The 14,809-nt window shown below is 39.9% G+C and overlaps 1 long non-coding RNA gene across 9 annotated transcripts in view; it reads right to left on the bottom strand.

Moving 5' to 3' along the window:
* Positions 1-6,494: 6,494 nt before the first annotated feature.
* Positions 6,495-14,809, bottom strand: part of LOC103351270 (uncharacterized) — a 235,567-nt gene continuing 227,252 nt past the window's right edge. For 6 of the 9 annotated variants that reach the window (XR_011380616.1, XR_011380611.1, XR_011380614.1 and 3 more), the window contains 2 exons: positions 10,761-10,947; positions 6,495-9,527 (listed from right to left, as the gene is read on the bottom strand). This is a non-coding gene — a long non-coding RNA (uncharacterized lncRNA). Of the gene's footprint in view, positions 9,528-10,760; positions 10,948-11,123; positions 11,258-14,809 lie in introns of those variants that run through there. The other 3 variants (XR_011380615.1, XR_011380617.1, XR_011380618.1) reach the window with 2 other exon arrangements.

The raw sequence follows: 14,809 nt of genomic DNA, 5'->3' as shown, positions 1-14,809 counted from the left end.
TTGGGCCCCTGCACTCACATGGAAGATCTGGAAGAAGCTCCTGGCTTTGGATTGGTCGAGCTCCAGCCATTTTGGCCATTTGAGGAATGAACCAGTGGATGGAAGACCTCTGTCTCTTGGTTGCTCCCCTCTGTAACTCTGCCTCTAAATAAATAAATAAATAAATAAATAAATAAATAAATAAATAAATGTTTAAAAAATATTTTTGTGGTGTGAACATTTGGCACAGTGGTTAAGAAGTTGCTCAAATCACCTGCATCCCTATCAGAATGCTTGGTTGAAGTCTTGGCTCTACTCCTCATCCAACTTCCTGCCAGTGAACACCCAGAGAGAAGCAGGTGATGGCTCAAATGCTTGGGAACCTGCCACTCACGTGGGAGACCTGGATTGAATGAGTTCCTGGGTCCTTGCTTCATTATTTGGGAAGTGAACCAGCAGAAAAAAGATATCTCTCTCTCCCCAACACCACCTCCTTTAAACAAAACAATTAAAAATATTTTTTATGTTTTCTATTTTTCTTCTAGAGTTCTGTTTTCCTTATTGATACCCAAGAACTCTTAAATGCCAATTGTTTTCTGTCTGTCTATACTGCAAATATCTCCCACTTTATTTCTTAACTTTCAGTCCTTTAAGGAGTGGGTTTTTTGTTTGTATGTTTTTTAAGATTTATTTATTTTTCTAAAAGGCAGAGTGACAAATGATTGAAATGGCTGAGGCTGGGCAAGGCCAAAGCCAGGAGCCTAGAACTACATCCTGCTCTCCTACATGGGTTGCAGGGGCACAAGAATTTGAGTCACAATCCTCTGCTTTCTGAGACACATTAACAGAGAGTTAGATGAGAAGCAAGAATTTCAATCAACACTCCAATATAGGATGCTGGCATCACAGGTGTTGGTTTAACCTGCTGCACCACAACACCAGTTTTGTAATAGCAAGAAGTATTTTTACACTTTCAGTCTCATCCATTTGGACAATCATTATTCTCAGCCTCACCTTTCACATACCTCCCCTAATATTCTACCTTTTTCAATATTCCAAGGACTCAAACACATGGAGAGCTATTTCTATGTTCCTTTGATCACAACAATGAGAGTGCCTGCAGGAAGAAGAGATCACATGGAGAGGCAGGAAGCCAAAGAGGATGGGCAGTGCCCAATACTGACCTTGCCACTTCCTATTAGGCTCCATCTTTTAAAGGACCCACTACATCGAGGAACAAGGCTTCAGCACCTGAGTCCTTAGGGGATAAACCATATCCAATCCATAGCCTATTGCTCATCCATACTGTTATTTTTGCTCTTTAGCACCTTTATTAAGGAAGCTAGGGAAGAATTTATAACATATGACTAAACTGTATGAAATTTTAATCATTGATCTGTGCTATATCTGAGTCCCATTAATATAATAAGTGGGGAGTGAGTCTAGGGTACTTCTCCAGAGGGGCTCAAAGGATTTCAAGAGTATAAAATCTAGGGGCCAGTGCTGTGGTGCAGCGGGTTGGGACCCTGGCCTGAAGCGCCAGCATCCCATATGGGCGCCAGTTCTAGCCCCAAAGGTTCCTTTTCTGATCTAGCTCTCTGCTGTGGCCTGGGAAGGCAGTGGAAGGTGGTCTGGGTCATTGGGCCCTTGCACCCACATGGGAGATCCAGAGGAGGCTCCTGGCTTTAGATGGGAGCAGCTCTGGCCATTGTGGCCATCTTGGGGGAGTGAAATAGTGGATGGAAGACCTCTCGCTCTCTGTCTCTACCTCTCTCTATAATTCTGTCTTTCAAACAAATAATAAATCTTTTAAAAAACAAGAGTATAAAATCACATTCATCCTCATAATGTCTCCTCTTGGCAAACATGTATTGATAGAATAAGGAAAGTGAAGATTATTTTGTGTTGATGAATCATAACAGGTAATGGAAAGAATATTATCAATCAAGCAGTCATCACAGGTCAGAAAACTGAACTGTAATAAGGAAGCCTGGAGAAGCTGTTTCTGCGGTAGTAGGGTCCCTGGTTCATGACTCAGAATGCTGCAGACACACTCCCTTAGAATTTTCCTAGTAGCATTATTCATTAAATCCAAAATAGATAAGAACTCAAATGCCCATTAGTTAGTTGTATTATATTAACACTGTATGGCAGTAAAAATGAAATAGCCACAGATACATGCTACAACATGGATAAATCCCACAAACATCGTTCTCAATGAAAGAAAGCAGAAAAGAATATATGCTATATGAATCCTTTACTTCAAGTTCAAAAAGCATGAAAAACTAAACTGTTCAGGATTTTAAACTTTATTTTAAACTTTATGGCAGAAGCATAAAGAAACCTGAGGACATTATATCCATAAATGTCCCCTTTAGGGCAGAGAAAGGGAATGAAGACAAGCTCGCCCATCACTCTGTAGCAGTCCTTCCTGGCCAGTGATCTTGCTGATGAATGCCAACAAGGGGATAGGGGAACTGTTTTCAACTGTATCTAAAATTCTTAGAGCATGTCTCATTGACCAGGGAAACAATTTAAGTCCTCCTTTTTTTGTATAAAAGGGTGGGCATTTGGCGTAGTGGTTATGAAACTGCTTGGGATGTCTGTATCACATATCAAAATGCCAAGGTTCAAGTCCCAGCTTTGCCTTATATTCCGGCTTCCTGTTAAGGTACACACCCTGGGAGGCAGTAGATGATGGTTTAAATACTTGGGTCCCTTATACCTATGGGGGAGAACCAGATTGAGTTCCTGGATCCTGGCTTCAGCGAGGCCAGTCCCAGCTTGGGAAGTGAATCAGCTATGAGAGAACTCTGTCTCTCACCTACTCTCCGTGCCTTTCTCTTTATATCTCTACATTTCAGATAAATAGAATGAAGGAAGGAAGGAAGGAAAAATTGGACAGTGTAATTTGAAATGAGCAAACAATGTTCTTTTGGGCTTATTTATCCTGCCCCAACTCTGAGGCTGCATATTTCACAGGAATTCATTGAATGTGATAATGGGTAGCTCTACTTGTGCATAACTTAATGTTACTTCTGGGATTTGGAGATTTCTCACTTAAGAGTCCTCTTTGCTTTCATTCATTCACATATTCAACAAATGATTCTGAGACCTAATTTTTTTAAGATTTATTTATTTATTTATTTGAGAAGTAGAGTTACAGACAGTGAGAGGGAGAAACAGAGAGAAAGGTCTTCTATCTGCTGGTTAACTCACCAAATGGAAGCAACAGCCAGAGCTGAGCTGATCTGAAGCTAGGAGCCAGGAGCCAGGAGCTTCTTCCGAGTCTCCCACATGGGTGCAGGGGCCCAAGGACTTGGGCCATCTTCCACTGCTTTCCCAGGCCACAGCAGAGAGCTGGATTGGAAGAGGAGCAGCCAGGAGTAGAACCAGCACCCATATGGGATGCCAGTGCCATAGGCAGAGGATTAACCTACTGTGCCACAGCTCTGGCCCCCTCTATATTAATACTAAAGAAAAAGAATCGAGGGAGAAAAATCTCCTTTCTCTATAAAATATTAATTTATTTACTTGAAAAACAGAATGACAGAGACAGGAAGAGAGAAAGATTGAGATAATTCCTTTTGCTGGTTTACTTCTCACATGGCTAAAATAGTCAGGTCTGAGCCAGGTTGAAGCCAGGAAACAGGAACTCTATCCTACATGGACAGCAGAGGCCCAAGGGTTTGGGATCATCTGCTGCCTTCCCAAATGCATTAGTTGAAGACTGGAAGCAGAGCAGGCAAGACTCAACTGACACTCTGATATGGGATATCAGTGTGGCACATGGTGACTTAACTTATTATGCCATTATAGAGGCCCTGAAAAATCTCTTCTTTACTAAAGAACACAGCAAACACAGACAAAAGGAAGAAAAATTATCACTGTGAAACAAAAAATGTAAAGTTGATTCATACAATGATCACCATGGTTGCCAGAACCACCAGGTAAAATTTTAGAAGTTATTCAGTCTTCAGAGTAACACCACTCAGAATAGCTAGTAATTACAATTTACATTTAGAGAAATTTAGCACATTAACCACATTAACCAAGTAATAAAACAGCATCACAAATAACAAACTACCATTATGTACCTCTTCATGCGATGCAGTGAGAGGAGCGTAACATGACTTACAACAATTTCATTTCCAAAAATGTATGTTGGGAATCTAATCATGAGGAAATAATCAGATGAGTCAGATTATGAGAATTTCTATGAAACGACTGCTTTGAAATCTTCAAAAAATGGCAAAGTCATGAAAGAAAAGCAATTTTCTGAGGCTGTTTTAAGATAAACAAAGACTAATGAAATGAAAACTAAAGATATGTATGATTTTGAGTGTATCTTGGATGGGGGAACATCTATAAAGAACATTATTGCAATAATTGGGGAGAACTGAATATGAGTTGCATATCAAATGATAATATTGAATTGGTGTTAAATATCATACGGTATTATCTATATATAAGTGCCCTGGGGTCAGCATTGTGGCATAATGGGCAAAGCCATTACCTGTGACCCTGGCACCCCATACAGATGCTAGTTCCTATCCTGACTGCTCCACTGCTAATACAGCCCTATGATAACAGCCTGAAAAATAAGCAGAAGATGGCCTAAGTGGCTGGGCCCTTGCCATCCATGTGGGAGACCTGGAAGAAGCTCCTGGCTTCGGCCTTGCCCAGCCCTAGCTGTTGTGGCCATCTGGGGAATGAGCCAGCATGCGGGTGTCTCTTCCTCTCTCTGCAACTCTTTCAAATAAATCAATATATTTTAAAAAATAAAAAGAATGTCCTTGTTCTTAGGAAAAACATGTTGAGGTATTTAGGAAAAAAGGTTATGAGGTCTGTAATTTCCATCAAATGATCCTATATTTGGAGATTATATAGATAGGGAATACAATTATGGCACAACACAAACAATTGGGCAATCTGGGTGAAGAAAATATGTGTGTTCATTGTACTGTTCCTAAACTTTTCTTTAGGGTTAAATAATGACTGAGAAATTAGGAGATAAGAACAAATGTAGCATGTTTCATGTGAGAAATATTTGAACTGAAAAAAACAGTAGAAAAGCTACTAAGATCTAATTGGTAGGTTTCAAAGATTTGAGAGGCCTGAAGTTCAGAATATTCATTATAGAAAAAGACTTCTGGGCCGGTGCCTCGACTCACTAGGCTAATCCTCTGCCTTGCGGCACCGGCACACCGGGTTCTAGTCCCGGTTGGGGCGCCGGATTCTGTCCCGGTTGCCCCTCTTCCAGGCCAGCTCTCTGCTGTGGCCAGGGAGTGCAGTGAGGATGGCCCAAGTACTTGGGCCCCTGCACCCCATGGGAGACCAGGAAAAGCACCTGGCTCCTGGCTCCTGCCATCGGATCAGCGTGGTGCGCCAGCCACAGCGCGCTGGCCGCAGCGGCCATTGGAGGGTGAACCAACGGCAAAGGAAGACCTTTCTCTGTCTCTCTCTCTCTCACTGTCCACTCTGCCTGTCAAAAAAAAAAAAAAAAAAAAAAAAAAAGACTTCTGGACAAGAGGAGATTACAATTAATTATTCAGCTAATAATGTATAATATTGTCTGGACTTGGTGCCCACAGTGAGAAGTGCCACAAAGACAAAAATAAAGGAAAACACAATTTCCTTCTGAGCTTTCACATTAGACACATAATGGACCAGAACAGAAGTTGACATAAGTCACTAAAACAAGAGGGTTAGTCATCAGTGGAAACAACAGAGTCTGATGAAAAAACGTTGGCTGCAGACCTCCCAGGAGATACTGGCCAGAAAGCATCAAATATTCTCATTTCTCTGTCAAAATGATCTTTACTCAGAAATTGGACATATCAGATATTTTAGTTTAACACCAGAAATTCAGGTCCTCCAATTCCCTTTGTCTAGATTTCAAGCTTTTGGGCAACCTTCTGTTATTTGAAGGCTCTGTTTATCTTCTCACAGGGAAAGAATGGTCTTGGTCATATGCATTCCAGTCCCTTCCAGTGAAGGGATTTCCTGTGATGTTGTTTCTCCATTTAAGTCAATCAACTGGCATTCTGGTTTGCATTTCCATCCCCTAAGCCTGGTTAATTTTAGTGCCGCTGGTGGGCTAGTAGGTTTCATGTAGAAGATTCCCTTGGGACTTTGATCTTACCTATATATTGCATGTCAGTCCTAGTTTCAATTGCTGGCATCTGCATTTCTTGTTTAGGTCTCTCTCTGACCAGCTGGGGCAGCTAAGCCCTACTACTAAAAGCTAGCAAGTTGAGGACAATTATGTCATATCACAGGATAAACTGTGAAGCGAGTACTCTACTGGCTCCCAGTTTCCCAACAAAAGTAAATTCCAGTTTCCCAAAATAGATACTTGATTGATAATGTACCCTTTATTGGTTATCTATCATTTCCAGCTCACATTCTTATTTCCTCATCAATGCTTTTTGGGATTATCTTTCAAATAAATTACTTGACTCAAATTGTCTCAACATTGGTTTCTGAGGGACCCCCATAATAAGGCAATTTCATCCACTCATTTGTCAATATTTATTGAGTATTTATGATGTCACAGTCACATTGTTAGCATCACCTTTTCTCTTTAATCATCACAATATCATCCCATTTGCAGACAAAGAAATTGAGGCTTGTTGGTGTTAAGCAGCTGGCCCAACATCATATAATTAGGACAGGGTCCTGGAAAGGGGTAATGGCTGATCAGGCTGGCTGGCATTCCCAGATGCCCAGTATTGAACTGAACACTACAGAAAAGGGGCTTTGTATTCAGAGTAAAAATTTGAGAATATAATTATTGTGTAAAAAGTGTTATGAAGCAAGGAAACAAGGGATTATTGAATGAGAAAACATTTCAATGAAATGTTATTTTTGAAATAAAAAAAAATTCTATTACCTGAGAAAGCAATGTGTTAAAAGAAAACAAACACATACACACAAGCTCATGCTCCAAATATCCCTGGCTTTAAATCCTAGCTGTACTAGTTTTCAGCTATGAGATATGATTTGATTATTTATTATAAGTTTAATTTCCTAATCCACAGAAGGAAAATACATCAGATTTTGGGGAGAATCTATGAAATTTATTCAAGCAACTGGCACCTAATAAGTACACAAATTCAATTTGTAGAGATAAACTGCCATTTTAGGAACTCTGTGTTAAGTAACTGAAATATAGATGCACTCAGTACCATGCCTAGCAGGTATATATAAAAAAAGCAACATAACACATTTTATGCTATGAATGATATCCATCCAATTTTACTATCCTTAAAAATCTTGATCTTTCCATATTGCAATGCTAGTTTAATATTACAACAAAAATTTTAAAAGAAATGCTTTAAGTATAAAATTCTATTTGAAGCAATGTCAAAGAGTTCACATAATAAAATTTCATAAAATTTTGTAGCTGTATGTCAGTGTCAAGCAAGACTAAAAAATATTGCTTATCAATTACAAATGATATTCATGATTCTTCTCTAGCCAGATGAGAGATCCTGGAAAAAAAATTTAAAAACCCCATTCTTAATATTAAGATTTTATTTATGATAAAATTTATAATCCCTGTTAGAATCAGTATGATACATATTTAAAACAGTATTAGACATTTGGATGCAGTGTGAATGATTTCAAAGAACTCAAATGATTCATGTATTAAAAGGAAAAAATACTAAGGGCTCCTACATTGATTTGAGTGGATATGTTTTATTCAGAACAGCTCAGATTAGCAGCAGCAGCAGTAGCAGCTGGTATTCAATGAAATGCTTCCCTTTTCTACCTACTCTCCAGCTGGGTTAAGGCAGACACAAAGAGATTAAAATGACCAAGGTCAAAGCATAATTTGAGAGGACTTCCAGGTTTTTGCTCAAATGATTTAATAGGTAGCCTTGAATATAGGAACATTTACTGAAACCAGTGTTTGAATAAATCTTAAATAGGACTTCACAGATTATCTTGTTTAGTGTCTTCATTTTCATTTTATACATCACATACTAAGCTGCCTTTTTTCTATGGTAACCATAAAATTGTAATCATTTGCCTTTTTAATCACATAGTTAAGGTCATGTTTTTAATTTTAATTTTTATTATTATTTTTAAAAAAGATTTATTTACTTATTTGTGAGGCACAGTTACAGATAAAGAGAAGGAGAGGCTGAGAGAGAGATCTTCCATCCACTGGTTCACTCCCCAAATAGCCACAAGAGCTGGAGCTGGGCCAACCTAAATCCAGAAGCCAGATGCTTCATCTGGTCTCCCATGTGGGTTCAGGGGCTCAAGCATTTGGGCTATCTTCCTCTGCCTTCCCAGGCCATAGCAGGGAGCTCGATCAGAAGTGAAACAGCTGGATCTCAAACCGGTGTCCATATGGGATGCCAGCACCATATGCAGAGGCTTAACCTACTATACCACAGCGCCAGCCCCCACACTAAGCTTCTAAGAGAGCAAAAGGCTACTTACCTAGTTTATTAGAGTTCACAAGTTAATGGGGCTGGTGCTGTGGTGCAGTGGGTTAATGCCCTGGCATCCCATATGGGTGCGGGTTCTACACCTGGCTGCTCCTCTTCCAATCCAGCTCTCTGCTGTGGCCTGGGAAAACAGTAGAAGATGTCCCAAGTCCTTGGTCCCCTGCACCCATGTGGGAGACTTGGAAGAAGCTCCTGGCTCCTGGCTTTGGATCGGCACAGCTCCAGTTGTTGCGGCCCTCTGGGGAGTGAACCAGCAGATGGAAGACCTCTCTCTCTGTCTCTATCTCTCTCTGTAACTCTTTCAAATACATAAAAATAAATCTTAAAAAAAACAATTTAAGATTTCTCACAATAAATTGATATGCTTGGCTTTTCTGTATCTCCTAGATTTCTATAAGCAGGCGATTTTGCATCTTGTCTCTTTGCTTGACACAGCTGAAAAGTGAAACATACAAAGATATGTTACTTTGTCAAATGTTAACTGAGTAAGGGGTACTTTGTTGGACATACTGATCTCGGAATTTTCTTCTTTTACCTTTAAGCTCGACAAGAGTTGATTCATTTACATTTTTTTGGAGGATGTCAGGTTAGCTATTGAGATAGGTATCAGAAACACAGGGGAAAGTCAAGGGCACCCTCGTCTCTCAAGGAACTTGTGGGGTGACAAAAGTGCAAACCCATGTATCAACAGCATGTGGGCAGTGCACAACAGGAAGTGGTACAGTGGCACAGGTATCAGAAACACAGGGGAAAGTCAAGGGCACCCTCGTCTCTCAAGGAACTTGTGGGGTGACAAAAGTGCAAACCCATGTATCAACAGCATGTGGGCAGTGCACAACAGGAAGTGGTACAGTGGCACAAGCAACAACCAAGCCTGAGCAGGTCATAGGCTTCTCAAAGGAGATGCTCGAACTTGTCTGAAAGGTAGAAGGAACTGCATACAAAAGGGCTCAAATGTCTCTTAAGTAAGTACTGTTGGAGCAATGGGTTCATGTTGGGGGTGGAAGATGAAGCTGGAAGGCAGAGGCCACATCCAATTGGCTCATCCTGGAGTTCAGACGTTCAGAAGACCCTGATGAAGTCCTTGACAGAGGTAAGAAAGGAAGCAATACGATCCTATTTGTTTCTTTTAAAAAAGGTTTTTTTGAGGACATTCGGTAATCAAGTAATATTAATATGAAGCAGCATTTTGATGGGTGCTGGGGATAACACAGTGGATGAGATAGTGACTTTCTGGAATTTATGGTACACTTCAGAGACACTAAGAAACAAAACACTAAGGGTCCAAATTAAGATAGTGACAATGGGGTTATGTAGGAGGAAATGGATGCTATAACGATAATCACAACAACAACTGTAATAATCATCCTTATTACCATTTACTGAATACTTCTCACATAGCAGACACTAAACACTTAACATATACTATCTTTTTTCATTCTTCACACAGTAGCTAGAGTAATTTTTATAGGCTAGTGTCATAACCTCCTGAAATCTTTTGGAGGTTTCCCACTGTATTTAACGCAAATACTCAAGTTATTAAGCTACATAATTCTCTAGGCTAAGACCCAGTGTGACTTCTCTAAGCTCAGATTCATCTCTCCCCCTTTCTCTCTCTAGCCACAGTGCCTTCCTAACTGTTCCTAGACAGTTTTAAGCAACTTTTTGCCAAAGGGCCTGCTAAAGCTTCTTTCCTCTGTATTCCCACAGCTTATTCCCTCACTTCTGTGAAAGTCTCTACTTAAATGTGATCTTTTCAATTAGTCATTCTCTGGCTATCTTGCATGATAAAACTCCCTTATACCCTTTGCATTTTTATTTCTCCCTAACACTTGCCACGTGTGTTGGTTTCCTTCCTTCACTACATCATAAATGCCATAAGGGTAGGCTGTTTTGTTCACTGCCATATTCTTGGCACCCAGAACTGTGCTGGCACAACATATCTACTCAATAGATACATAATAAGTGGAAGGATGAAGGCCCTGGGAGGTCAGTACTATTATTTTTCCCATTTTACTGATGAGGAAACACAGATACTAACTCTTGTTCTGTATCTGGTACATGTCACACATAACTGGGATTTGCACGTGATTACAAAAAAAGGCTTACCTTTGTTGAACTTGTGTTATATGCCTAGCTTTAAGCTACTAGTGCTAATCCTCACAACCACCTCATTTTATACAAGAAGCAACTGAATTAGACAGGGCTTCATGGTTTTGCCTGGCATTTTTGCACTTGCTAGAATATTGGGTGCATGTGCACTTTGTTATACTGCCTAAACCTAAAGCCAATTCTTTATGTAGTGTATGACTTTACCTTTTAATTTCCAGGAAAGTGAAGGAGAGGAAGAAATTGAAGATTATTAACATTATTATGACCAGGTGGGAGAGTCATCAGCAAGTCAAGGGATGCAGGATGAGCTGCTCTTCTAACTCCAGATTCCCACATCCAACTTCCTTCTTGATGTCTTCACTTTGATGAGGTCAGCTGCACTAAAAGGGATCTAGAATAACCACAGCAGATTTGAGAAGTCAGTAGCTGTCTCACAACAAAGTTTAAGCTGATACACGGCTCTGCCCCCATGAAATCCTCAGGGATCCACTGTGTTGCTTTGCAATTCCTAGACTGCTTCCCTCTATTTTCATATGTGCTGCTAAAACAAAAATCCTGGAGACTAGGTAATTTATAAACAACAGCAATATATTTTCTCATAGTTCTGCAGGCTGAGAAGTCCAAGATCAAGATGCTGGCAGGTTCAGCATCTGGTGAGGGCTCTGCTCTGCTTCCATAGTAGTGCCTTGTTGCTGCATCCTCTGGAGAAGAAGAATGCCATTTCCTCATTTTAGCAGAAGGCACAGAAGGACCCAAGCCAGCTCCCTCCAGTTAATTCATAAGGGCACTAATCTATCTGTCAAGGCAGAGTCCTCATGACTTAACTGTTTTCACCAAAAGTCCCAACTATTAGTACCACTACAGTGGGTACTCAATTTCCACATGAATTTTGAAGGAGAAACCATCATTTAAACCATAGCACTCTCCAACATTGTTCATCATTTCAAACACATTCCAGTCACCACAAAAGAACAAAGGCAAAGTACAAGGAACATTCCATTTCTTTTGGACTATGATATGGCAGTTGCACACATCATTTCTGCTCATATCCCACTGTCCAGAACTTAGTGATATGGTCACACTTGGGAGTTCATTATACACAACCATGTGTCTGGCTGGATATTCTGCTACCTGGAAGAAGAGGAGAGGACATAGCATGGGTCAATCAGCAAGGAGTCCTTACTAGAGGTATCTAATAAACATCTCAAATCTAACACTGCCAACACTAAATTCATACTTGATTTTTAAAAAATCTGCTCCTCTGCAGATATCTCTACCTCAGTGAATGCTGGAAGATGGAACAAACTCAGTTTGAGTTTGATGTGTCTGCAGAACATATAGTATAAATATCCAATAAGGGGTTGAAGATACTCTGTCTAGTAAGGGTGGGAACCTTTTTTCTGCTAAGGGCCATTTGGATATTTATAACATTCATGGACCATACAAAATTATCAACTTAAAAATGAGCCTGCTGGGGCTGGCGCTGTGACATAGTGGGTAAATCCGCTGCCTGCAGTGCCGACATAACATATGGGTGCTGGTTCAAGTCCTGGCTGCTTCACTTCCAATCCAGCTCTCTGCTATGACCTGGGAAAGCAGCACAAGATGGCCCAAGTCCTTGGGCTCCCGCACCTGCATGGAAGACCTGGAAGAAGCTCCTGGCTCCTGGCTTCCAATTGGCACAGCTCTGGCCATTGTGGCCATATGGGGAGTGAACCAGTGGATGGAAGTCCCCCCCCAACACCCATAATTCTGCCTTTCAAATAAATAAATAAATCTTAAAAAAACGAGCCTGCTATAATTTACTGAATTTCAATTTTCTCCTGCAGTCACTTTGGCAGGGCCAGACCAAATGATCCTGCAGGCCTTGTAAGGCCTATGGGCCTATTGTAGAGGTTGAAAGCCACCACCTGCAGCACCGGCATACCATATGAGTGCCGGTTCAAGTCCTGGTTGCTTCACTTCCAATACAGCTCCCTGCTTATGTGCCTGAGAAAGCAGCAGAACATGGCCCAAGTGCTTGGGCTGCTGCACCCATGTGAGAGACCTGGAAGAAGCTCCTGGCTCCTGATCAGCCCAGCTCTGGCCATTGAAGCCATTTAGTGAGTGAACCAGTGGGTGGAAGCCCTCTAATTCTACCTTTTAAATAAATAAACAAATCTTAAAAAAATCTGAGAATATATATATATATATAAAACAAAGTTTACCACTGTAATCATTAAAAAAAGATTAAAAAAAAGCAAGCTTCTGAATGACACCTGTGTTCAAGACTCAGACTTGAGCTGACTGAATCGGTAGTGTCAGACTATATAATATGATAGGCAAAGAGAACCACGGTTTGGGAGGAAGAGGATTCTCCATAGGAGACTTGCTGTTCAAGAGTCTAGAAGAAGAGGCCAGAGAACACAGGCTATATGACCAAGGGAGCAATTTCCAGGAGGCAGCGGTCAGCAGTGTGGAAGGCTGTAGAGAAGTCAGTTACTATGAAAACTGAGAAACAGCCTTTGGATTTGGCCATTATGCCAAGCAATATATTTAGTAAAATGGAGGCAGATGCTAATTTTTCAGAGTTGAAGAGGGGCTTGGAGGAAATGGCAAAGTGTACATAGTTCTACTTAGCAGAAAGGACAAAGGCAGCAGAGGGAACAACTGAGAGAATAGTCTTCAGGTGACTACTCTGCCCTAAGACTGGTTGTGGAAGGGATGATTCATAGTTGAAGACAACAGGTCAGGAGCAATGCAAATGAAGACAGGATTGTAGGAATAAGGGCGAGGGCATGAAGGAATTCATGCCTGACATGTGTCATGCTGAAGAATGATAGAGATAATACTATGTTCCTACCACCAACATTTACTGTTACTATACTAACATTTATTGAGCACTTACACACCAGATAATGTTCTCTATGGAGCCAATTTTGTTTCAATATTATTTCTTAACTACTGGGATTTACTGACATCATGAAATTTAGTGCCTTTCAACAGTTAAGTGTGAAACACTCTGACGCAGCCTAAAAACAGCAAGTGAATGCCATCCAATCATATCTGTTTTCTCTCAGCTCTCAGCTGATTCCTGGCCCCAGGGCATGCTGGGTAACAAAAAATGAACTTTTGCATTTAATTCATCTGTTGACTCCTATCAATAGGAATTCTTGAGTAACAGGGCAGTCTGTCAAAAAGCCAACCTAACCAGAATTTAGGCCAAAAATGTTTCAATTTACAAAAGCTTATTAGTTTAAATAGATACATATTAGCAGATACCCTCACTTAAATATTAGGTTATTTGGATGAAGTGTCTACAACTTTACAGGTTCCACTTCCTCTTGAAGTGTGAGTTCTTGAGGGCAGGGATAGACTGTTGCTCTTTTATTGTTTTCCAAGGCCTGACACAGTTCTGGGCAAACAGCTGAAGTTCAAAGTTAGTTCAAAGCATTAACACATATGCTTCTAAAATTAAACTGCTTCTTTGTATCAGAATTGAGAAAGTTATTAGAAACTACGGAGTCTTATTTTGACTAGAATAAAGAATTTACTACTCACTTAGTGGATATTAAGTTATATTCTTGAGAAAACGTATCTGAAGGGTCTGATATAAAAAAATTTCACCAAACTGATATATATACATGGAGGTAAACACTACTAGTGTTCTAAGAAATCCTGATATTATTCATGCTGGTAATTCTTACCAACAACTTTCTAAATTTTAAAATGGATAAAGCAAGGAGCTCAGTGAGTTCATGGATTAGTGTCACATTTAAGAATACATATTTAATGTTAATGAACTAAAAAGGATATGTGTAATTTCTCCAGGTTCCAGGAGGAATTAGGGTACTCCTTGATCTTAGTGATAGTCATTTTGTTACCTATGAGCAAATTTACTTCCCTTCTGTCTTTGATTTTTTTGGAACTCAGAGATTTCTGCCATCTTTTTATACACCAGGCTATTAGAAAATCACATTTAATTTATTCAATTTCTACTTAAAGAGGAAATAGAATAGCTAAAATTATCTTCACATGCCAGATTTAGTAGTAACGTTTTGCTTCAATTATTCCATCAAGTCTTTATAGACTTTCTTTTTTTCGATAATTTGCAAAGATAAACACTTGAGATTATAATTTTAACTATTCCCTTCCATAAAATATAACACCAGTATTCCAATGTAGAGGGGAATAAAAAAAATCAGAGTTAAAATATCTTAAAACTTGCCATGGCTTATTATATATTTTAGTGATTATATTTCCCTGTCTATAGA

The sequence above is a fragment of the Oryctolagus cuniculus genome, chromosome 12, assembly GCF_964237555.1.
Source record: "Oryctolagus cuniculus chromosome 12, mOryCun1.1, whole genome shotgun sequence".
Taxonomy (NCBI): domain Eukaryota; kingdom Metazoa; phylum Chordata; class Mammalia; order Lagomorpha; family Leporidae; genus Oryctolagus; species Oryctolagus cuniculus.
This window is presented reverse-complemented; position numbering and strand designations above follow the sequence as displayed.